We start from the raw sequence: 25,731 nt of genomic DNA on the forward strand, positions 1-25,731 counted from the left end.
GAAGTGAAGTCTATCTTTGAGAAGATGCTGAATGAAACAAGAAAGGATTAGATTTTAATGCTTAATGATGGCTTGTGGGCCTACCATACTTCTTACAACACCCCGATAGGCATGTCTCCATTTAGGTTGCTCTTTGGAAAACCATGTAATCTTCCCATAGAATTGGAGCACCACGCAAGCAATGCAACTTTAACATTGATGAAGAGGGAAGACATAGGAAGCTTCAACTAAAAAAGTTAGAAGAATTGAGGAATGACTCTTATGAGAATACAAGAATATACAAGGAGAAAACCAAGGCATTCCATGACAAGTCCATCACCTAAAAACATTTTAAGTCGTAACATACAATCTTACATTACCACTCTAGTTTGAAGTTATTTCCTAGAAAATTAAGGTCAAGATGGATAGATCCATTTATTGTGCTAAAAGTCTTTGAGCACCGAGCGGTTGAGATCCAAAGTGAAGAAACGGTGCAAATCTTCAAAGTTAATGGGCATCATTTGAAACCTTTCTATGAACGTTTTAATGAAAATGTCTTAAATGTCATCTAATTTGATGCCCGATATATTGAAATCGAGAGGGAAGGACATCTCACCAAAGACGTTAAAGAAGGGCATTTTTGGAAAACATTGTGTTTTCATCTTTGCTAATTCTGAATAAATGTTTTAGCTCAGTTCCTTTTTGCATTTCACATTTCTTCTTCCTTTTTCTAGTGAAGGAGTGTTGAATTTTGAGGCCCCTATGTTCGTTTTGGTCAAGTATGAAGGTTTGGGATTTTTCATGGGTTCACAAATGGTCCACGTGTACTCACAGGTTTGTCTGCGTGTATCCGCCCAGGAGGTCCACATCATCTTTGTAACTAGGGAACTTTATAGAGCTACTCACGTGGTCCGCGTGTACTTAAGGTCTTGTCCACGAGTCTTAAAAACGGACCGCGTATGCTCCCTGAAATTGACTGCGTCATGGCGTCCAATGCTGCATCATCCCCGATGGCATGTCCGAACTCCTCCCACCAATCCCGTGCCCTGTCCTTCAGAAGACAGGACGCCAATCTGACCTTGTCCCCTCGGGACACCTACTAGTGCGGAAAGCGTTGGCCACATCCGCCAACCATCTGGTACTCGCTATGGGGTCTCGCGCCCCATGATAGTCTGGAGCTCCGCATGCCCTGAACTCCCTGAACATAAGTGTGCGCGACCCCATCATGGCCGCCATCTCGGCACGGAAAATACCCAATCTCTCATCCATCAGCTCTAAAATACCCTCCTTGATCGAACCGAAGATCACAGGAGTCTGCTCCAATATGATGCGGGTAACCTCAGAAGAAAGGAACTCTCTGGTCTGCTCATCCATCTGCCTGACCTCCAGGCCTGATCCTGATCCCGATCCCGATCCTCCTCCGGCATCTGAACTGCCGACTGCTGGTCTCGAACGCAAAACTACCATTCTGAAACATATCATAACAACATCAGAACACTGAAATATCTCAAGGGATCATGATACTACTACTAGCTTCCTGGTCTTGTCTTGGCCTTCCTTGATTCGAGTACGGATCCTCTGCTTTCAGTAGTACGGGCCCATACTACCTTCCACATCTATCCGTACTTTCCTCAAGAACTGCCTTGACTCCACCAAGTCACTTCTACTACTGCTGCTCTCTGCTACTCTCATCCTAGGCTTGCCCTAGGGAAACCTTAGGCTCAACACAACTAGTCCTCAGCTGCTGAAGGTTTCCTTATAATGCCAATTAGCCACCACCTGAACACCATCACATGTGATGAGGATCAGATAATCTTTCAAGTAAAAGACCCGTCCCTATAACGGTTGGACTCAAACAAGAGCTGCGCAATGGGGCCAGTTCCAGCACTCTGGGATTATTCAACCCTGATCATATGTGGTGTGACGTGTTCACCTAATGGCTAACTCCCATCACTCAGAACCCCACAAAGCACGAAGCAAGCAGCATTCAGATAAGGGAAACAGACTCAGGCAAAACTATTCTCATAACAAGAAACTGTACTAGCATAGGATGTTAAGCTCATACTATCAGGCATAACCTAAACAAGCTATCCTACTGTTGTCTACTCAATACTAGCATGCAATACTCATAAAGCTGTAACACATGAAGCAGGCACATAAGGCATTCTCCTAGATCCTTAGTCCTATACTAGCATGCTGTTCTACTGAAACTGAAACTGAACAAATAACTTGTATGGGTAATTTGGGAGTACTTACTTGAGCTCGGCTGATCGCATGCACACACCTCTATCTCGTTAAAAATTTCTTTCTTTCTAAGTACTTTCAAAATTCTTTTTAGAAGACGTTTTTTTTTTAAATCTTTTTATTTCCCCTTAGTTTGAGTTCAGATACACCCGGAAGTGTATCCGAATCCCTCAAACCAGGGCTCTGATACCAACTTGAAACGACTCAAAAATACGACCCAAAAATTTCGCTTTTCACTATAACCAAAACCATAATCTGAGTGTCATATCATAAAATCATACGTGATGTATCCCAAACATAATAAAAACACTATGTGGAAAACTGTGTCATACTATGTCAAATCAAAACAGACTAAATTAATTCCCAGGATAAAAGCTAAAGCTGTGGTGTGTGTGATGCTATCACCCCGAGCTCTTCCCTTTGCTTGTGGAAGTACCTGAAACCAAAACTGAAACTGTAAGCACGAAGCTTAGTGAGCTCCCCCAAACTACCACATACCATACAACATATAAATAAAGCACATACTGGGCCTTGCCCGCTGCATCAGACCGAAGTCTGGAACTAGTTGCATCGGACCGAAGTCCGGAACTGAATGGGACCTTGTCCCCTGCATCGGACCAGAGTCCGGAACTATCTGCATTGGATTGAAATCCGGAACTAACTGCATCGGACCGAAGCCCGGAACTGACTGCATCGAACCGAGGTCCGGAACTAACCGATCATGGCATAGCATAACACATAACACTATCATAATCACATATACTGCATACTGTATCGGAACAGAGTCCGAAACACATAACACAAACATGCTTGTATCACAAAGACATCAAGCACTCTAACTATGGGAAGGAAACTCACCTCGTAAACTGGCTGCTGAGTGTGTGGCTCTGGAAGCTAACTGCTGCTGCTCCGGTATCTCCCCGGCTACAAGTCCATAAACACACTCAATCAAATACTAAACACTGCACTTGGGTAAAATGACTCTTTTACCCTTGGTCAAAGTCAACTCTCATTTGAACTGACTCGCCGAGTTGGGCCGCCAACTCGCCGAGTCCTACTCTCACTTTTCAATCCTACTCACTGCTACTCGTCGAGTATGGCAACGACTCGACGAGTACCCTCTTGATCCAAGAACTCAGACAATCTTCATCCGACTCGCCGAGTCATATGAACAACTCGACGAGTTGTTCTTGAGCTTAAGAAGATTGCCTTGGACTCGCCGAGTTGTATGAACAACTCGCCGAGTCCCTCCATTACTGAGTCTACCCTCAACTCACTGAGTCCACCCCACTACTCACTAGTCCCACTCGACAGACACCGCTCAAAAGGAAGGAATCGGGGACTCGCGACTCGACTCGCCGAGTCACCGCCATGCAACTATCCTACACTCGTTTCTGCTTGAATCCAAAACATACAAATGATAGATCTGAGTCCAATAAGCAGGTTTACCACGTAAAGTTTCCAACTTTACATGCACAAACACATGAACAAGGGAATAAAGGCTAAAAGATGCCTAAAAGAGGTAGATCTAGGGCTAATATGCAAAATAGCTCCATAAAGGCAATAGATCTGGGCTCTACAACTCCTAAATAAACAGATCTAAAGATATCTCGGCATAAAAGGGCTTCCATATCAACATAAGGCTTGAGAAAGGCATCAACTAGATCTAAGAAGGGTTTTTAAGCATAAAAGGGACAGAAATCAGAAGAATACCTCAAAGAGCTCTTGCTTTTCTCTTGAATCTCTGTTCCACACTCCTTCTCCTTGCTCCTTTCTTCTTCTCCTTCTTCAAGCCTTCACAAAAGCACACCAAATCACTTACAATCACTCAAGAACGAATTAGGGTTTTCTCACAGCTTCTGAGGGTGAAGGAGGCGAGAATGAGGGCCATAAGGTGGCTTAAATAGTGGGCAACCCGGGGATTTAGGGTTTCTCCCAGACGGACAGACTCGCCGAGTCCGAAATATGGACTCGCCGAGTCTCCAGCTAACACGTGCTCGAAATCCCGACCCTACTCGGCGAGTCAGGCTATGAACTCGCCGAGTCCCTCTTGCAAAACTTCAAAACAAATACCAAGGAATTAACATACCGGAAACGGGTCGTTACACTTCAAAACAAAAACTCGATTTCCCGTCAAACCACCGGTAGGAATCATGTGAAATTAGCGACATTCTCTCAAATTTTCCCCCGATCCACTCCCAGAATGAAAACCGTCGACCACCATCCTTTCGCTAGAAAACTCGATTTGGCCACCTATCAAAATTTTGACACCACCATTGTGTCCCTTTTGGTCAAGTCTATAAACCCCCTGGCCCTAAAATTTCGCTAGAATCTCAACCCGTTGTCGGATTTCTTGGGTTTTCGCGGTAAATTACTTCTCATGGGGTATTGAGCAAAGCTTCAAGCTTGGGGTGGAGTATTTCAAGATTTTCAAATCACGAATTTTCGCGCGCAACTTTCGACTTTTGAAATTCGTGGTCATGAACGGGTACATTTTTTTTTCTTGAATTTAATTAACGAATATGCATGTTTTAGAACAACAATTTAGATGGTATCGCATCAAATGAGTCTAGGAAATATTTCTTGTATGGATTGTTGACTCTTTTTAGAAGTCCATAGGGAGTCTATTGGTGAGTTAAATTGCAATATTATTTGTTGTAATTGCTGGTTCACATGATTGTTAATTTGCTTGCAGGTTGGTCATGTCCACGTCAAGAAAGGGCTCGGATACCGCCCGAGGCAAAGCCCCCACTAGAGCTCAAAATGAGGAACAAAACATTCCAACATTCCAGGATATAAAGGCGACTGAAAACTACAGAAAAAAGTTTACCTAGGAAAGTTTCCTCAACCAAATTTGTGTGCACACCCACACTCATTTCATTAGGGGTTCTTGATGGGGTTAATCAATTGTTCCATAACATCGGGTGGAAAAACCTTCTCAATCTCATGGAAGATACTTACCAACTCCCTACTAGAGAGTTCCTAGCTGACTGCGGGTTAGACAACGAGAGGAAAAGATTTGCATTCCAACTTATGGGGGAGCCGATGCACACCGATTTCACAAGGATAAATGATATCTTGGGCTTACGTTCCTCGAGCACATTCATGACTTTCGATTCACTAGCTCCCGAGTTCAACCAAAAGACTTTTTGGACGAAAATTATTGGTGGAATCTTTTCTTGCACCAACTACGATAAAGAAACTTCCATCATTCACCCGTGCCTCCGTATTACCCATCGTATCTTAGTGTGAACCGTTTTTTCCCGTAAAGAAGCCGGTCAAGTCACAAAGATTGAGCTATTCTTCCTTTGGTGCATGACACGATGTGCAAACCCAACGATCCCAGATTTTGCCTTGTTCTTTTTCTACAAATGTGCACTCATGAAAACCAAAGCAGCCGGTGATATTTTCATTGGAGGATTTGTCACCTTCTTAGCCCTACGGCCTTGACATTGAGCTCCCGGATGACTATACACCCGTAGACAACAAAATTCTTTTGGATGAGCATATTCTAACAAACATGGATCACATCCTTCATAGGAGCAGAGACGGTTTTACATGGTATTTTCCTTAAGGGGTCAGATATCTTATTCTTCCCGAATCTCGAGTCTCCAACTTCATTTTCCATGATCGCACTCATTGGAGACTCGAGAGGGCCATCACCCATACATTTAATGAGGATGTGCTCCATGCTCAAGACAGTGACGGGATTCTCCACGACAAACCTAACCATAGGCACCTCCCGGATATTACCTACTTCTTTCCAATTTTTCCAAATGGTTCGAGGCTCTTTGTATCTCCAACCAAATCACGTCATAGCAGATGCATCATATGTAGGGGTGGCACTAATCACAAAACCACTTTGAGAATGTACCACTTCCTCCTCCATATCCATACCCTCCCCTCGCTCACCCTTATCCGCCTCAACCTTACCCTTACCCTTAATACCCATATCCTCCTCCCGACCCCCAGTTGAGGTACTTTCGTCTCACCCCAAGCATTGAGGATGATGCTTATTTATAATCTTGGGTTGGGGTATTTAGTCCAGTGGGTGGTAACGACGTTACAGGCCATGGGAAAGAACGCGTAATGTAACATCCTGTTTCAAGAAGTTCTTATATCAGGATTGTGGACAATAAACGGATCAAGTAAAGTACTTAGGCTTTAAGGGAATATGGTTTAGAACCTATTGGATGTTGATAATATTGGTTATGTAATCTAAGCCCTTGGTTTGTGTTGGAGTCAAAGGGGAAAAATGTGAAAAGTGATGTTTTGGACTTCTTGCATGAGATATTGATTTTTTTCGAGATGTTTTTAGTCCAATATACTTAGATAATATTGTGGGGGATCCTCAACACCTTTCTGTGGATATAAATATCGTCAAAATCAGAGTTGAAATGAAGAAGTTATGATTGTTTGAAGTTAGGACGATTTTGGGTTAAGCCACGTATGTTGGGTGTATGGGAAAGTACGTTTGGTGTACTAGGGCATACCTGAGTATGCTTGGCGTACCAGGCTTACACTGGACATATGAGATCAATGTCTAAACCCTATTTTCATGGTTTGAGCCCTATTTAAGCTCCTTAACTTCCCAAAACCCATTTCATTCTTAGCCTCCACCTCTCCAACATTCTCCCTTGAAACCCCTAACCCTAGTTTGAGCCTTTTGAGAAAAAAGGTGTTCTTGAGTGCTTTGGAGTGTTCTTGGTGCATCTTGGAAAAGAAATATTTCTTTGGAGAAGTGTTAGTTGTAGTGAAGCTTGTAGACAAACTTTTTTCACCTTGATCTTTCCTCTAGAGGTATAAAGTTTGAATCTTGATGATACATTTGATAGATGTAGCTAGTCGTGGGTGTTTAAGCTTTTGGTCACCTTAGTGCATAAAGTTTAGATCTTGAAACTTTGTGACCTTGTTATAGATAAAGTTGGAAACTTTATTCATCTAAACATCATATTAATTCAGATCTAAAGGCTTGAGACTTGGACTTAGTGGATTACGTTGGAAAAGATGTACTTTTGGTCCCTTTGAGACTTAAAGACTAGATCTTGGTTGATTGTACCATTCTAATGAATAAAGTTGGAAACTTTATCCATTATGGAGTTATTAGGAACCATAAAAATGTTATCTTGGATCTTAGTCGTTCCCCATGCATGTGCTAGGATATCCTAATGGATTAAGAAGTTAGAGTTTGTTGGTATTAAGCACTTCTAGCCATGCAAAGTCATAAAGTTGGAAAATGTATGACTTATAATGTCATTTTGGGCATAGATCTGGATTTGGATGTAAGGATTTGATGGATTAAGTTATTAATAAGAAGTTTAGGTGACCAAGTGTGTACGTTAGGCGTACCAAATGGTACGCTACGCGTACGGTTCAAACCCTTGACTTCCTGGTCAAGAGGAGTACGCCCCACGTACATCTGAGTACTCTCAGCATACTCAGCTAGGTTGACTTGTCTGGTTTGTTGACTTTGAAATTTTGACTAAGGTTGACTTAAGGGTAGTTTGGGTATTTTAGGTCTTTTGGGATTATTAACTAAGCTTAAGGTTGTTGTTTTTGTTTAGGTGATTAGTAAAGTTAGCGTTGGAGCTCTACTTGGTGTTGTGTACTTTTTTGCTACTCGTCGGTCTGAGAAGTGAGTTTTCCTTATTGTATCCATGGGTCGAAGGCACCAATGCCAACCTACTAGATTATGTATCTTGGTTATAGGATAGTACTATGCTAGTACATGATTAATTAGTAGATCCGTATAATTATCTGTATTTGTTGTTTCTGTGTTTATGTTTATCGGTTACATGTGTTGACATATTATGGTTGGGTTGAGGCGGTTCTGCTTTGTACTGAAGGCTAAGACACCTGGGGTGGTTTGGATAGGCTGCAGGCCCTGCAAGGCGGTCCAGTTAGGCTGAATGCCCAGAGAGCTGTCCAGATCAATTGTAGGCCCTGCGAGGCGGTCGAGTCAGGCTGAATGCCCAAATGCTAAATGCCCAAAGGCTCAAAAAGCGGTCCCTATAGGCTATAGGCCTTGCCAGGCAGTCTATTCAGGATGAAGCCTCATATTTACAAGCAATTGGTTGTTGTGTTTTGTGATGGTACTTTGGGGGAACTCACTAAACATTGACTTACAATTTCAGTTTATTGTTTCAGGTAGTTCAGAGGATTGTGAGAAAGCAAAGGCTTCATGGTGCACATCTTCTAGTATTTATGACATTGGATCTTGGGATACTCTAATTTTAAATAATACTTTTGAAACAATGGTTATGTAATCACTTTACATATGCAATGGGTAGTTTTTGAAAATTTTAAATTTCTATGATTTATGGGTCGTTACATGTATCAGATCAGTGCTCACGACGTGACACATAGGTGGCCATGACGTGAGAAAGATTGCAATCAAAGCCCATGATCTTTTTGGGTTTCATTCTTATTTAAACACCGTTATCTCGAACCTAGGGTTCATTATCAGCCTCCATCACCCTCAAACCTCAGAAAACCCTAACCCTAATCTCTCTTGGTGATTCATGGCTTTTTGGAGCTTTTGGTAGCTTGAAGTAGAAGTAGAAGAAGAAGAATAAGAAGAAGAAGAAGAAGAAGAAGAAGAAGAAGAAGAAGAAGAAGAAGAAGAAGAAGAAGAAGAAGAAGAAGAAGAAGAAAAAGAAGAAGGATAAGAACGTGTTCTAGTAGTGGATCCAACTAGGAAATTCATCATCATCATCTTGTATTATTCCTAGACCTTTGTAAGTGTCCAGGATCCAAACTGTATTGCTTAATGTTGCTAGATCTAAGTTTTTGTCCTATGTTCTTCATGTTTGAGCAAGTTTGAATGGAAGGAATTCATAATGTTGGTAACTTCATGGATTCTAAGGACCCCTTGAGTATTATAAGGTTCAAATCTAGAATTTGGTTACATACTGGATCCATGTATGTGAGTTTTTGTGTTATCTCTTCACTTTTGACCTAGATTGGATAGAGGGCATGCATGAAGCATGCATATCCATAAATTAATCATTTTTATGGACCTTTCGAGTCCCATTAAGCTTCTGGAAAAGTTGGAATTAGATACTTAATGGATTAAGAACTCAAATCATTAAGGGGAAGTTTCAGACTAAAGTCACGCAGTAACACTAAGGATATCATGACTTGACAAAGATGGTTCTCGTGATTAGGTGGCCTTATTGTGCTCACAACGTGACCAAGGAGGGTTCATGTCGTGATACATGCTGAGTGATTTGTTAGTGACCGAGTTGGCTGAGTTGGAACGAAACTAGTTGGGATCGGATTAGTTGAGTTCTCACGACGTGACCAAGCGTTGGTCAAGACGTGAGGCACAATGATTGGTGTTTTGGCTATTGAATTTGACATTGACCGTTGACTTGTTGAGATGGGATGACTTTTGGTCAAAATAGTTGGATTTAGTGTATAGACTAAGGTTTCAACTTGTATGTTTTTACATGAGTATTATAACATCTTTTGCAGGGATTTGAATTGTGGTTTAGATGCTTTTGTCAGTCAGGTGAGTTTTCTCACTATACTATGTAGGATGCTAGTTGTTTTTGTGACTCTCGTGTTGTGTGTTGGGTTGGGTCCATTGGCATGCATGTAGGGTTGTGCCCATTTGCATGATTAGGTTGGGCTTATTGATATGTTGGGTTTGGCACATTGATATTTTGGGTTGGTCCCATTATTTTGGAGGGTTGGGTTCGTTATTATGGGATTGGCCCAATGTGCGAGTTGGGCATGATGATATGTATGGTATGTGGTATTTTGGGAAACTCACTAAGCTTTGTGTTTACGGTTTGTGGTTTAAACGTTTTTAGGTACTTCTAGTTCCATAAGGAAGGACCCGACTTGACTGCACTACATTGATGACTTTTTCCGCCTTGATTATTATTTATATACTATTATGTTTGAAGTTACAGTTGAAACTGATTGGATTTGGAACCAAAGTTTGTATGGCTCGATACTTTAAAATAAATTTTTTTACTTGGTGCTTTTGGGACTTTACTAGCAAAAGAGAAAAAGGGTATAAACTGTCTATGAAATCTTTTTTTTTTTTTTTGGTATAATTAGCTTACCAATCCAAAAAGTAATACTCTTAAATTTTACATGGGTGAATAATTGTTATAAATTTTAAACTTCAGTGGATTTATCAAAATCATCTGTGGAAGAATCATTTCCCTTGTGGAATCTCTAAAAGTTTCTACTTTTCATTTTTTGGGTTTTAATTAACTTCAGTAAATTATTCTACTTTCAGGTGAGTTTGACTCCTTCTTCTTCTTCTTCTTCTTCTTCTTCTTCTTCTTATTCTTCTTCTTCTTCTTCTTCTTCCTCTTCTTTGTTTTGTTTTGTTTTGTTTTGTTTTTTTTGTTTTTTTAAACGACCTTCTTCTAGAAAAGAGAAAACATTACTACTAGAACATATAACTACAAACTAATTTTATGACATACACATATCTATGTCATAAAAATGCCATCTTTTTAAAACTTAGAGGGTTCACAACATATGTATGTCATAAATCAATGACATCAATTATAACATTTACCTAAGACAAAAATGTAAGTCATGTTTTAGTGTGATAATAATACATTACACAAAATACACTTATATAAATTATGTATGTTTTCTTGATCAAGTGCCCACTTTCTAATTTCTTGCTTTAAAGACATCCTTGATGAAAGGATCGATGAAACAAGGTTTTTGTTCTCACAAAACCATCTTTTGTGGCAAACTTAGAGAATCTCCAATTCCCCAAATGCCAATTTTTTCTACATTTCTCCTCCACCGTTCTTCAACCCTATATGATTTGTTTTCCTGATTTTGGAGATATGAATAATATTACCTTAAATGTGAAGTAATACTATTCATTTTTCTAAAGACGGGGAAGAAGTCCAGTTGTCGATTTTAATCTCTTTTTTTGGATGTTGCTTACTTTAATTTTATCAAATAGTTCAAATTTAAATGTAATGTTTAATATTTGGATTACCATGTTATATATTTATTTATATTAATTAATCAATAACATAAAGTTTATTTTTATGTATAGAATTCATATAAAATTTTAAATACATATTAAATTTTTGAAACACAGTAATATATTTTATAAAAGCTTAAATTTTAAATATATCTTATAAATACAATAACATATGCTAATAAACGTACAGTTAACCTATATATTACAATAATTATCTAATAAACCGAGGGATCATCTCCTTTTTGGCAAAAGGAAGTACTACTTTTATATATATATATATATATATATATATATATATATATATATATATAATTTTACATAATATATATTTTTTACATATATTGATAATCGATGATAAACGTGATGTTTGTACACTAACTGGATTTGCAATAGAAGTCTCACCGATAGAGGTCAAAACGACAATGAATGAAGACAATTGAATCCAAAAATTAAATTCTTGCTCGATATAAACGTAGTAAAGATAAAGAAGCTCCCTCCACTCTATGAAATATGTTGGTTGATCAATTATGAGAAATTTATTCCACCGCATATATATATATATATATATATATATATATATATATATATATATATATATATATATATATATATATATATATATATATATATATATAATTCATTCAAATTCATAATATACAAACAATTTATTTTGTTATAATTTTTTTATAAATATAATTACAGTATTATTGTAAGGAAAAAAAGATATATTGCATATTTGTTAAAAGTTAATTGGTTGAAAGGTATGTTTGATAATCTATACAAGTTACAATAATAAAATAAGTAGGAATATATTCTTTTTGAGTAAAAAACGAAAAGAAGTTAGAGATGAAAAACTGTTTACCTTATTTTTACTCCATTTTGATATTTAACAACAATATTTTTGATATTTTTGAAATATTTTGTAAAAAGTATTTGACATATGACATTATTGTTTGTAATGTATCATATATATATATATATATATATATATATATATATATATATATATATATATATATATATATATATATATATATATCCCTTATCCTAATAAATAAGAAGATTTATGCCACGTGGCCTTCTCTAAGCCCCTCCTAATCAAATTTTCTCGCTCTTTCTTTCGATGTGAGTTTCCACAAATGCTCTTCACCTATTGTATACGCCTTACGCCTTGCTCATTTCTTCTATACTCCTCAATTAGGCTACTTTCCTAACTATAGTCCAGAAATCAGCTCCTAAATTATCAGGATTCTCGTGATAATTAGCAAGATTTGGTTTTAATTTGTTTCATGAATTAGCTCTTGCATCTCTTTACGATTCTCCTACTACTGCTGCTATCACTCAAATATTTTTTTGCTCATTTTCAATTTGCTGCTTTATTCTTCAACCCCACATTGTAAATACCTGGTTCATCTATCTCCTTCACCAAAGTGTCTGTGTGTGTGTTATTATCACCATCATCTACCTATGGATATGTTTTCTTTAATTCAAGCATTTTGCTCGTTTCAAATGGGTTTATTATTTTTAGGGTTTTGATTGTCCGAATCTATTGTCTATTCAAATCACTTGTGGGTTTCAATTTTAAATTTTATCAAGTTTCGATTCCAATGTAATAGTAATCATGAATGGATGATATTTGAAGAGTCAAATCCAAAAAAACATAAATCATGAATCGGTGATATTCAGAAGAGCCACAGAGAGAATGGATTTGATATCAGGTTAGATTCACCTCCAAAATTCAGCTCACCATCATCTCCTTATTTATAAAATTGGAAAATTCCTCTTCTTTTCTTTTGTTTATCTTTATTTCCCATTCGAAAGTATGTTCAAATCATTTGATATGTATTTTTGGTTTTTAATCTTGTAATATCTTCTTTTTTTCTTTTGTTTCTCTTTTCGGAGTTTTATCTACTGAGAAATTATTAAGAGGAATGGTGAGAGTTATGTGTGTGTGTGTGTGGTAATCAAGGGAATAAGTGACCAAGGCAAATAAACTCGAATGCTTCCATTTTTCATCTTTCATTGTCGCTGATTCCTGACAATACTCGAGGGCCCTATTTTTCTTTCATTAATCAATTTTTCTTGGTTTGATTTTTCAATTAATTTCAATTACTTTTTCTCTGTTTTGATATTGATGCTAATTTATTTGATGGTGGAAGTTGGAAATTTCAAATTTCCAACTTTGTATTGTGTTGTGGTGATATGTATACCCATAACTGGTGGAAATTAAATGAATCAACTCTAAATTTGATTCCAAGTTTTTTTACTATTTTGCCCCTGATGCTTCAGTGATGTTGCCCTATTTAATATTGGTGATGTCCCAGGATTAAAATCAAGCTGCAAGGAACTGTTCTTCACTCTTAAAAACGCAAATCCAACCTTCAGTTGCAATTGATTCTAATTATTATTCTGTTTTCACATTACCATTTTTAGAACATTACAGATGTGTACAAATCTTATTCTAAAAGGAAACAAAAGTGTGGATGTTGTTTAGATTGATGTTGTCTGGAAAGATATGAACCACATAATCATGGTTAAGTAAGTATTCCTTATAATTAATATTATTTATTTACTTGTGGTAAATAATCTTCTTAATTTCAAAATTTCTTGGATTGGAGTTGTTGTCTAGACTTTTGTGTGATAACTTATAACCCATTTGTGATATTTCTCTAATCTGATTACTTTTTGTCAAATCATAGTCTGATTCAAGAATTGGAGTCCAAGGATTCGCTAAAGCAGGCATTAACAGTAGTCATGTTGAACTTTGATTCAATCAAGGCTTCAGATAATCAAGCTTTCAAGATACAAATTAGATAAACTATTTCTATTTTAATGTTTCATAGATTTAAATCTTTAAAATAAGTAAATAAATATATATTTATGATTGTATGATTATTTATGTGTTTTACAGCTGGAACAAAAAGGGAACTCAATCTGCATAGAAGAATGTTTGTTTTAAATTAAGCAATATAATAAAAAAAATCATTATTTTTTATCTATATACATCTACATATAACATTGGTGAAGGGGATGCTAGAGTTTAAATAGAATAAGGCTTAATTATTTTTTCAGTATGTTATTTTATTGATGAAAGGTTCTCACTTTATGATAAAATTTGTAAATTTTATTGATCTTAAGGAATATAATATGATTGTTGTGATCCAGCTTATTGTCATTACTACGAATTAGTGAATTAACCCATAACTCTGACATGATATGCTTGACTGGTGGAGTTGACCTACAAAGTTATTAAAAATCTAAATGGTCAATCTTGCACAGTAACTTTTGTTTTGATGCTATGAACTTTTAAAATTTATTTTTATTTATCCAAAGATAATCTCAATAAACAAGGGTCTGTAAAGAAATTTACTCATTTGGTTTACACATTAAAAAATATATATTAGTTACTTTGAGAAAAAGTATTAGGTCCGATTCAAATGAGAAGGATGGAAATACTACTACGAAGTACTTAGGGACTTGTTGTAAGTTTAATAGTTTATCTCATTGTCATTGGAGTTTTTATCTTAGAAAATTAAGTTATAAATTATAATATTCTATTTTGTAAACGGTTCTTTGTTTTTATTCAAAATCTGGGTTTGAATAATTAAAGTTGATTAAGATAATATTATAATATACTTTTTAGAGTGTGCATATCTATTTCCATATTTATCCATTTCTATAAATCTCATTTGGAAATCTTTACTTATCATTTCTTCCTTATTTAGCACCTATGTTCTTGCATTTAGCCATCAGTTTGTTTTTGGAAAAACAGATCCACATCATTTGTTTTGATCACTATTTAGATGCAATTTACTTTCACGTCTCTTCTACTTCTTTATTATTATTATTATTATTATTATTATTATTATTATTATTATTATTATTATTATTATATATAGTTATAAACATGTAAAAAAATATGTATTTATACTTCTAAAAATGTATTATAATTCTAAAATGTATTTTTTTTTAATGTTTTAATCCATATAAATAGAAAAAAAAATGTATATAATGTTGGAATCCTAAGTCGATGAGGACTTGGAGGCCAAACAATCTAATTTATGGAAAGTTTAGTTTATGCCAAGTTGGTCATAGGTTTCCTAGTCTAATACAAGTTGGTTTGTTAGGCTATATATATACCTATCTATAATCGAGTTTATGATTATGAGAACAGATTGTAAAAACATTGGTTTTGAGTGATTTTCCAATTAATCAAAGAGTTATTTTGGTTATTTGTTTTGCATTCCTGTTTTCAAAACTTTAATTGGTATCAGAGCGGGGTGAAGACGGTGCCGGTTTGAGAGTCGGTTTCAAGAATACCGTAGCTTTTTGTTGTGGGGCAGACGCAGCGGGAACCAGGTTCGTTTTAAGGGGGTGTAGATTGTTTTTGATTACGAGTTGAGGCATCTCAACAGGAGCCTCAATTTTTCTTGATCGGGTTGGTTCTAAGGTAGAGAGAGACCAACCAGAGGCGCAAAATAAATGGACGAGAAGACGTCAAAGTGGGTGACTTTGATTTGGTTCGTTTTACGGGTGACGGAAGACGATAAATGTGGTCGTGACCTAGTCTTGTTGTTAGGTGGAAAGCTGCTCTCAGAACAAGCTTGATAAAGAGGTTGGGGTGGTGAAAAGAGATAATAGGATATTGATCGGGGTTAAAGAATTCTCTAGAAGGACTTAGAGATTTGGGGGTGATTGTTGGAATCCTAAGTCGATGAGGACTTGGAGGCCAAACAATCTAATTTATGGAAAGTTTAGTTTATGCCAAGTTGATCATAGGTTTCCTAGTCTAATACAAGTTGGTTTGTTAGGCTATATATATACCTATCTATAATCGAGTTTATGATTATGAGAACAGATTGTAAAAACATTGGTTTTGAGTGATTTTACAATTAATCAAAGAGTTATTTTGGTTATTTGTTTTGCATTCTTGTTTTCAAAACTTTATATAAAGAAATAGCATTTATAAAAAAATAATAATAATAAATAAATAAATAAATAAAAACATAGTTACGATGCTTAATTAAGCAATTGTTTATATTGCTTGTTATGGTTTTGATGAAATTGATTTAGTGACACCCCAGGTTGTTTAGTTTTTGTTGGACCGTATTTTTTCAAAATATGACTATAAATTAAGAAATTCAAACACCATAGCTCAAAACTGTCTAATGAAAATGGGTCTTACAATCAACAATATCGTTAATCCCTTTTTTGCACTCGGAGTACATATCTATCTATAATGCCTACAAATAAAATAAGAATGAACTATGTAAACATAAAGCTTTGCATTGCCTTCCTAGACTACACCACTTTTCTAGATTGGTCATTAAAGTTACAGAGGGGGATTGTAAGAATGAGAAAGAAAAAAAAAATCTAACTTCTAAAAATGATAAAATGAGCGATAGTTTTATTTTTTTTTATCTGTGTAAACATGTCTTTCAAATGAACTCACTTTTAAAAATGATAAAATGAGCGATAGTTTTATTTCTTTTTTATCTATGTAAACATGTCTTTCAAATGAACTCACCAATAAAAATAGAATTCACAAGTTACTCTGGGATACCTAGTTGCATTTCCCTAGTAAAGTTGCTCTTAAATGTAATAATCATTAGGTGTGGTTTGTTATTATTTTTCGACAAAATTAGAAATTTGGTCCTTGTGGTTTGCAAAAAATTTTGGATGGGATCCAAAAAGTTTCCAGCTTGCACAGAAGGTTTAAAATCAAGGTTTTCTGGATTTTCAACCTAAAAAAAGACAAAAAGATGGTTATACCCTTATTTATTTACTTTTACATTTTTTTTATATTTTATTAGCATTCCAATAATAATAATAATAATAATAATAATAATAAGAAAATGGGTAAATCTCTCTCTCTCTCTCTCTCTCTCTCTCTCTCTCTCTCTCTCTCTCTCTCTCTCTCTCTCTCTCTCTCTCTCTCTCTCTCTCTCTCTCTCTCTCTCTCAAGAACAAACTAGAACTCAAGAACACTCATATCATATTCTTATTTCTTTCCTTTTTTTTTTCTTTTTTTCAGAACCAATATTAAAAATTTGAAGATTCAAAATTCGACTCATCATCAGGTCCTTTTTCAGACCCAGAAATGCGTCCAATGTGTGTGTTGTTGAAAATTGATTCGTGTTCATCCGCAGAACTCGAGACATGAAAATTGATCTTAAAAACATGTTTATTCTTATTCTTGAAACGAAAAATACGAAGGTGAAGGTTCTGTTCTTGAGTTCAGAAACAAACACATACACACGCAATTGTAAAAATCATTTAACTTGAATATTAATATTAACAAATAATTAAAACGTCTATATAATGTTTATTTGATTTTTAACTTTGAATTCAACACTTTCTATTTTTTTATTAGAAGTTTATTTATATTTTTTTCTTATTTATAAACCATTCTAAAAGAATGTTTTGTAGAAATATAAATTTAATTTTAGAAATATAAATTCTATAAAAAAAACTTATACACATAAAAATGATTTAGAGGAACCATTAAAAAAACTCAATGTTCTAAAAAGCTAGTCATGGCGCGCCACAACTCCAAGGTTTGCACATGCCGCCAAGCTTTGCCGAAACACTGCTTTAACTCATATATGTGTATAAAAATGAATAATAGTTGAAAATACATATAAAAATATTAATTATATTGAAATTCGCCGCCTTAAGTCACGCCTTACAAACGTCGTGACTCGCTAAGGCTCGGAAAAGCTTGAAGCTTAACATTGTCGTCAAGTCACGCCTTACGTTATTTAGAACCTTGAAAAAACTTAAAGCTTTTAATGACATTGTTCAAAAACTAAAAACCTAACTTCCTTCGACTCAAAAAAAAAAAAAAAAAAAAAAAAAAAAAATCTAAATCGCAGAGCATATTAAAGCCCAAAATCTTTCAAGCCACTGGCTGAAACTTGGGCCAAAATCAGCCTACTTAAAATCTCTGGAAAAAACAAACGCAAAATAGCCTGTTGAGGTTTGTCCTTGATGGGGTCCCAGTCCACTTGTAGGCCCTGACCGGCATTACTCGGGTATTTTTTGGGTCCATTAGATTCATGTTGTCGGGCTTTTATGCTTTATATTCTTATCAGCAATCAATGCAAAATTAAATTCATAATTCGCTTTCATAACCAAAAAAAACACGCATATCACATTTACATAATGTATGACATGAAAGTGAAAACATGTAAAACACTATACATATACTCCGTGTGATATACACTTGTTGCATTAATTATGATTCTATTAACTTATGAAGCTTGCTGATGATTTCCATGTTGCCATTATAATATATTAAACTATTAAGCTCGTATGTAATTTACTAAATGTTTAGGAACTAGTTACAATCAAAGTTGTTGAGAACATGATGCCCATAACTTAAGCAGAATTTAACATAGAAAGGTTGGCAAGTAATGGTGCTATTAATTAACCATAAGATGCATAACTTGTTTAATATTATAGATTATCCATTACCCACTAGAGCATGCTTTGTCTCGATATATACTACAAAAATAAAGTATTTATTATTATAATGTATACCTTGGATCCCTATTATACAATCTTTCTTTTTAATCATTGATTAATGCTTTTATATATATTTGTATTATGATGTGTTATGATCTAGTAACATATATATAAAGCATTGTTGATCTATTTTAATTCTAATATCCCGACAAGAGACCAAGGAAGAGGTCCTGCTTCCATGGAGAAATTAGTAAGCAATCAAGCTCTCATATATGTGGCACATCTAACAGTTCCAACTGTGAGTTCTCTACTCTTTCATGGATGTGTATTATTTGAGTAAATTTATCTTATATTCTACTTTTGATCCAATTTAGATCTATGACTTTGATGATGTTTTTTTATTGTTGAATAGTCTCAGGAAATAGTCATCAACGCAAACCTGGGATGTGATTGTTGTCGAGAAAGACTTCACCGAATTATGTTGAGAATCACAGGTGAGGCACTCCACGCTTTTGGATTATGTAGAATTAAGTAACGTTCGCTTTGGAACATGGTAAATTTCATGTTATCGTTATTAGAGGGTATTTTAGTCATTTGAACAAAACCCTAGTAATAACAAGTATTATTATGCCCCAATGGCCAATGGCATAGTAGAGTTGGTTATGGGATGATATACCTGGAAAATTGGTCAAGAGTTTGACTTTTAACAACTACGTGATGATCAGTTTTATTTCCAATATGGATTGAGATTATTGTTGGAACTGAGCTCCTAACAAGTCGTTGTTTATGTGATTTGTATCTTGGGTGATGATCCTATTTAACACTATTTTGGTATCCATTTCATGAGTTGCAGGGTTAAGAGAGTATAAGGTGGATGTTAGAAATAGCCAAGTGATCATGAGAGGGAATTTGAATATTTACGAGACTTTGAAGAACAAAACACGGAAAACACATTGGTTAAGACGGAATTTAGTTCGTTGGATTATACAAAATTTCCATTGATGTTGCTAGGTTTGATCATATGAGTTACAGTTTAAAACCATTGTTGCAAAGATTACTTTTATTTTTTAATTAAAACTTGTAGAATTGTATAAAAGGTTCTAAACTGTCTGAAGAGTGAATACTATTTGATAACATGCATACTTTAGTGTGAATGTTACTATTTCGACTAACAATAACAAAACATAACTCTACTATATATATATATATATATATATATATATATATATATATATATATATATATATATATATATATATATATATATATATATATATATATATATATATATATATATATATATATATATATATATATATATATTCGTAGTTCTTATCTCCAATGTGTACCCCGATATATCAAAACTCTGACTTCTACATGTGTCAAAAATAATCCCGACATCTAAGTCTCACTTGCACCTCGAGTAATACAAGAAAACATGAAAGAAAGGGAATCTCAAGACATAATAACACCATGAGTTTTATAACAACTAATGCAAACCTACCTTATAAATCTAAAACTATCTTTAAGATGTGCATCAATGGCTAAAACTATCTTTAAGATGTGCATCAATGGTGTCTATTTTATCTTTGTCTCTCACAACATCGGTAAGAGCCGATAGGTCATAGGTTTTTCTTTGGTAAGGCTAGGGTTGTAATTCTCTTCGTGTATCGCTTCGTTGTGTTGATAGGCGGATCTAAATGGTCCATGGGGTAGCTCTGGATGTCCATAAAATTTTTTTCAGTGGTTAAATTTTTTCAAGTGTAATTTTTTTAAGAATTTTTTTTGGAAATGCCATTTTACATCCCTTACTTTTATCTTGGATCGGCCACTAGTTATGTCTATTTTTTTTCATATTGAGATTTGAAATTGTTTTTCTTTAATGTCCTCTGTTCCGGGAGCTTAAGGCCCTAAATTTAATGAAGCCCAAAAGTATTTTTTTAATGATAAATCTAACATACTTCTAAATTAATTACTGTTTATATCTATCAATGTCCACGATAAGATTTGAACTCTCGGCCTCAAGGAGACAGGATAACACCTGGCACCACTTAGTTTTGGTTAGTGGACACTTGACATAAATACATAATGATTCAAATATGATCTCAAATTTTTTATTCTTGTCTTACTACTTAATTATACTTGGATATGGATATTTTATTTTTCATAATCATGGTTTGGGCTTCTTGTAAGTGCTATTAACATCAAAATCCTGATCCTAAATTATAAATGATCGTTATCATAATAGAATCGACTTTGTAGCAAGATTGTATCTTTAGATCGTAGGACCCATAACGATCCGATTCAACTTTTTTTTTTTTATCCTAATTTGGTGTTTAATGTTTAAAAGTGCAAACTCTAAAGTCTTTGCTAAGGATATATATACTAAAGTGCCAATATTTTCATCAATTTGACAGGAAAATCCTAAGCTTTATTTTTCTGACAGTGAAGTCCAAATTACCGGCAGTTTTTGATATTTTTACCCTTTTTTTTCGGTTAACCGGTAATTACGACTTTTTGTCAAAAAAATAAAGTTTAGGACTTTCTTGTCAAATCGTTAATTAGGACTTTATTATCTAAAAAATAAAGTTTAAAACATTCTTGTCAAATTGTTGAAAATATTGGGACTTTAGTGTATTTTCATAACCCAATAACTTTTAATTGTGACTTTTCTTGCAGCACCACTGTTTTTCTTACCATGATCATCTTTACACTGACACAATCATGATTAGGAGAAACATATACAAAAGAGAGTAAGAAAAGGTGAAAAAAGTTGTAAAACTTTCTTCTTGCTTCGCCACCAAATGTTGAACAAAAAACTGGGGACAGATTATACAAAAACATATGCCTAGTAAAAAATGTGTGAATGTGGAGAAGGGAAAGAAAGATAATTTCGTTTTTTTCGGTTTTTTATTTCTCCATTTTTGGAACTGCAAAAAGCACACAACCCTAGTTCTTTCTTTATTTCTTTCTTGAGTATCTCCATTTTTTTCAATGTCGGTTTATTGAAATAAAAAAAAAACAATTTAACAAAAGCAAACGTTAATGATTTCAATAGGAATCTAGCTGACTAGAAAATATTTCAATAACTCTTATGCTTAAAGAGTATCATACCATCAAAATTCTAACCAAAAAAGGGTCATATACACTAAAGTCTCAATGTTTTCAACGATTTGACAAGAAAACCCTAAACTTTATTTTTAGACAGTAAAGTCCTAATTAACGATTTGACAGGAAAGTCATAAACTTTATTTTTCGATAAAAAGGTCCTAATTATCGGCTAACCGGAAAAAAAATGATAAGAATGTCAAAAAACTATCGGTAATTTGGATTTTACTATAAAAAAAATCAGGGTTTTCTTGTCAAATCGATGAAAATATTGGGACTTTAGTGTATATCACTTCTTGCTATTAGACAATGAATAAGTTTATATAAAGGCATTATATTTCCGTATTTTCTTTTACAAAAAAACCGCATATTTTTGCATTTTTTTGAATATAGCTTTTTTAGCAGATTTATCAGTATTGATATAATTTCAGGAAAAAGAAAGCCTAAGTTCTTTTATACAAGAAAAACTCTAATATTTGACTCAAATTTTTGTTTGGACCAACTTTTCATTTTGGCGGAAAATTTGTACGCATGTGTTGATTGTTATGGTATTCTTATGGAGGAAGATGGAGGCTGGAATGCTTGTGTGCTTACTAATTTGGACACTAAAGGTTGTATGTGTCCTGACATGGATGAAAATGTCCAATAAATGGTTCATGACTTCTAATTAATTTGGAGTTTGGACGTTCTGTTATGTGTATGCTAACTTGAGTGAGATATATCCCCTAATCTAATAAATAAAACCAATTTTGCAATATGACATTCTGTTAGGCCCCTCCAATCGATTTATCCCAATGACATCTAAGTGAATTTCTGATATTGCCCCTTCTTCCACTTGCTCATCTGATGTTTTGATTTCCTGCTTATTTTGAATCTCCGTTATCATAGATAGTATCCAAGAAATCAACAAACAAACATTCATCCATTGCGAAAAATCAGCAATTAATCATCGAAGTTTTTGGATGTTTGAATTGTTGATCAGAAGATCGAAAATTTGATGGCATTCCACCTTCTTTTTTTTAGAAATCATCCGCTTCATTGCAATAAGGGTTTAGGGTTGTCCGCTTCATTCCAAAAAAAGGTTTAAGGTTTTGGATGGTATTCATCACTACCACCAATTTCATTTTTCGCTACCAGCAACATAACTCCTATCGTACCAAAACCTTTTCACCAATTTCAGCCACTCTGTCGTTGCCCTCTCTGCTCTCTTCTAACGCTTGGAAGCTTCAAGGGGTATATGAGAGCTAAAATGGTGAAACACATTTTTCGATCATCATCATTTCAAGTTTAGGTAATATAAAACAATTATAAAAGATATGATCATTCGTTGTAATATAAAAGACTTGATCTTGATTTAACTATTGTATCTATTGTGACTAAAATGCACATGACTACTGAAAGTAATACATTTAAATTTTTTGGAGTAGGTGGAGTGGCTTCATATAAATTTTAAATAAAGTAAAATATATTTTGAAAACATTATACTAATTAAAGGATACTAAATAAATAATCTTTTTGATCCAATAGAAAATGTTGAGTTTTTAGTAATTCAAATATTGATAATCTGGGAATTACCTACGATTAATGATTAATTTTTCCAGATAGCTACAACCAAAGAGAGTCCAGGTTATTCCTTTAGTCTGATGTTTGATGTGTCTATTGTTTTGCGAGTAATAGAACAAACACGCCTAAATTTTTGTTTTCTTTGCAATTTTTTTATTTATATCTATTTTTTATTATCGATATGTTTGTGTATCAATATGTGCATCTGTGTCGAGAAAATATATAATTTGGGTTCGGTTGGAATTGACAACAGAGGCTTTCAATTGGAGCATAGACATTTAATGCAAAGTGTTTACATATTTTAATTCAATTTTGTTTTCAATCTGAGCATATGTATGTAGTATTTGTACCAAGAGTGTATGTAATCATTAGATTTATATGTAATGAATTTTTTCATAAACTACAGATTTTACAATTAAATATTATACTTTGAATAGCAACATTCTTATCTTCTGTTTTTTTAAACATGTTTTAAGTTATGGTCTGGTATTTTTTGTGAACAAACAATACTTTATTTTTATTTGCTTATTGATGGTAGTAAGTTGCAATTTCTTGCATATAACCCTCTTACTTATTTTTATGTTTGTTTGTTGTTTTGAGGAATGTATGTAAGTCCCCAAATTGCTTGTGTATCAATCAGATCCAATTGATGATGCGGAATCCCAATCAATTGGGTGTTGTCAGATCAATATAGAAGAGAAGGAGAAGAAGAATAATAAGAATCTTTATTGTATTGATGATATGAATGAAGTTCTTTACAATAGATTCTCTCTCACACATTCTTCTTCTCTCTAGTTTCTCTTTCCTAAAACACCATGAGTTTCACACACTAAAGCTCCTTTGGCCATACACTCACATGTACTCCTCACCCTATATATGAGACAAGGGCCACCAGCCGCACACCCCGTGTACGGCCGTACACACCTATAAAATTACAGAAAAATACATTTTCTAAAAAGTAAAGTATAAACCAAATTTATAAACCCAACAATATCCCCTTGGTTTATAGCTTTCTTTTCTAAATGACCCAACAAGCTCCCCCTAAAAAGTAGTTGGCTTTTCTTGTCAATCTTCAATGGGAGCTTTGGTTTCAGCTTTAATCTTTGATTTCTTCATAGCTTCAAGATGAACTTGATGAATTTTCAGTTTATGACTTCATCTTGAGTGGTTGGACAATTTTTCAAAAATTGACTCTGAACGCACATTGGGTGAGGAGGCTTGATGTACTGATTCTTGAAAGATAACGCTTTCAGGTTGAGAATCTTTAGAGAGAACAACGGAGAGAAATAATCTTCTAGATCACTTCAGCAGGTTCAATATAGCAACAGACTGGTTGAGGAGGCTTCAATGCAATCCGTCACATAATCTTCAATTGCAACTTCACCTAGCTTCTGGGGTTGAAATATTATATGTTGAAAGAATAATCTTCATTTCTTGCTCATTCGAATGGGAATTCTTCGATGATCACAGATGAAGCCTTGGCTCAGAAAATTTCGATTCAGTCTCCATGAGTCTCATCTACATCTGAGTTCACTTTTCAAGACAAAACAAAACTAAAAGAAAACTTAAAACAGAAATAACACTATTTTTGGATTTTTAACTTTCTGATTTTTGTTTGATTTTTGAATTTTTCTGATTTTTTTTTATTTTTGAATTTTTTTTAATTCTACCCCTAAATTTGTGTATAGAGGAAAACTATGAACAAATTTAACAAAAAAAAAACAAAAATATTTGGGATCAAAGTTCTGAGACAGCCTGAACTTGTTTATCAGTAATTTCTCCTTTATGAATAGATCTGGTCAATTGCTGGTATTGTGGTCCACTTAAACACGAAGGATATCGACATACTTTTCTAAATAAACCATTTAGCTGACGACGGCCACGGGTATTGTTGTCCACTTAAATTAAACAACGAGATCTACAAGCAACCTCTTAAATGGTTTAATTTTAGTTGCAATAGAACGTGTTCTCCACTTCCCGATATACCCTGGTTATCAAGAACTTCGTAAGGACTCCTTACTTTAGGTGAGTAAACAATTATTAAGGAGGAATACAGATTTAGAGATAGATGTATATGTTGTATTCCAGGTCGGATCTCTTTCAATCACGTAGAGGGGACAGCGTATGACTAACAAAGATAGAGGGTTATAGAGATAATAGGGTGCATATGTTGTGTTCCAGGTCAGATCTTTTCAATCACGTAGAGGAAGAAACATATGGCTCATAGATAGAGAAAGTTTCATAGACAAGGAGGTGTGTAGAAATAGAGTTGCATATGTTGCATTCCAAGTCAGATCTCTTCCAATCACGCAGAGGAAGTAACATATGACTGACAGATAGAAAGCAAGAAAAGAATTTCCTACAGACCTACTTTATCAGAACCCCCAATCTCCCTATCA

The 25,731-nt window shown here is 34.5% G+C and overlaps 1 long non-coding RNA gene across 1 annotated transcript; it reads left to right on the forward strand.

The window, feature by feature from the left end:
- Positions 1 to 18,801: 18,801 nt before the first annotated feature.
- On the forward strand, positions 18,802 to 19,815 carry LOC145001935 (uncharacterized). Its single transcript, XR_013661755.1, has 3 exons — positions 18,802 to 18,959; positions 19,074 to 19,155; positions 19,515 to 19,815. It is a non-coding gene; the product is annotated as an uncharacterized LOC145001935 (long non-coding RNA).
- The last annotated feature ends 5,916 nt before the right edge of the window (positions 19,816 to 25,731 follow it).

This window comes from Lactuca saligna, chromosome 6 (assembly GCF_052625555.1).
Source record: "Lactuca saligna cultivar CGN05327 chromosome 6, ASM5262555v1, whole genome shotgun sequence".
Taxonomy (NCBI): Eukaryota; Viridiplantae; Streptophyta; class Magnoliopsida; order Asterales; family Asteraceae; genus Lactuca; species Lactuca saligna.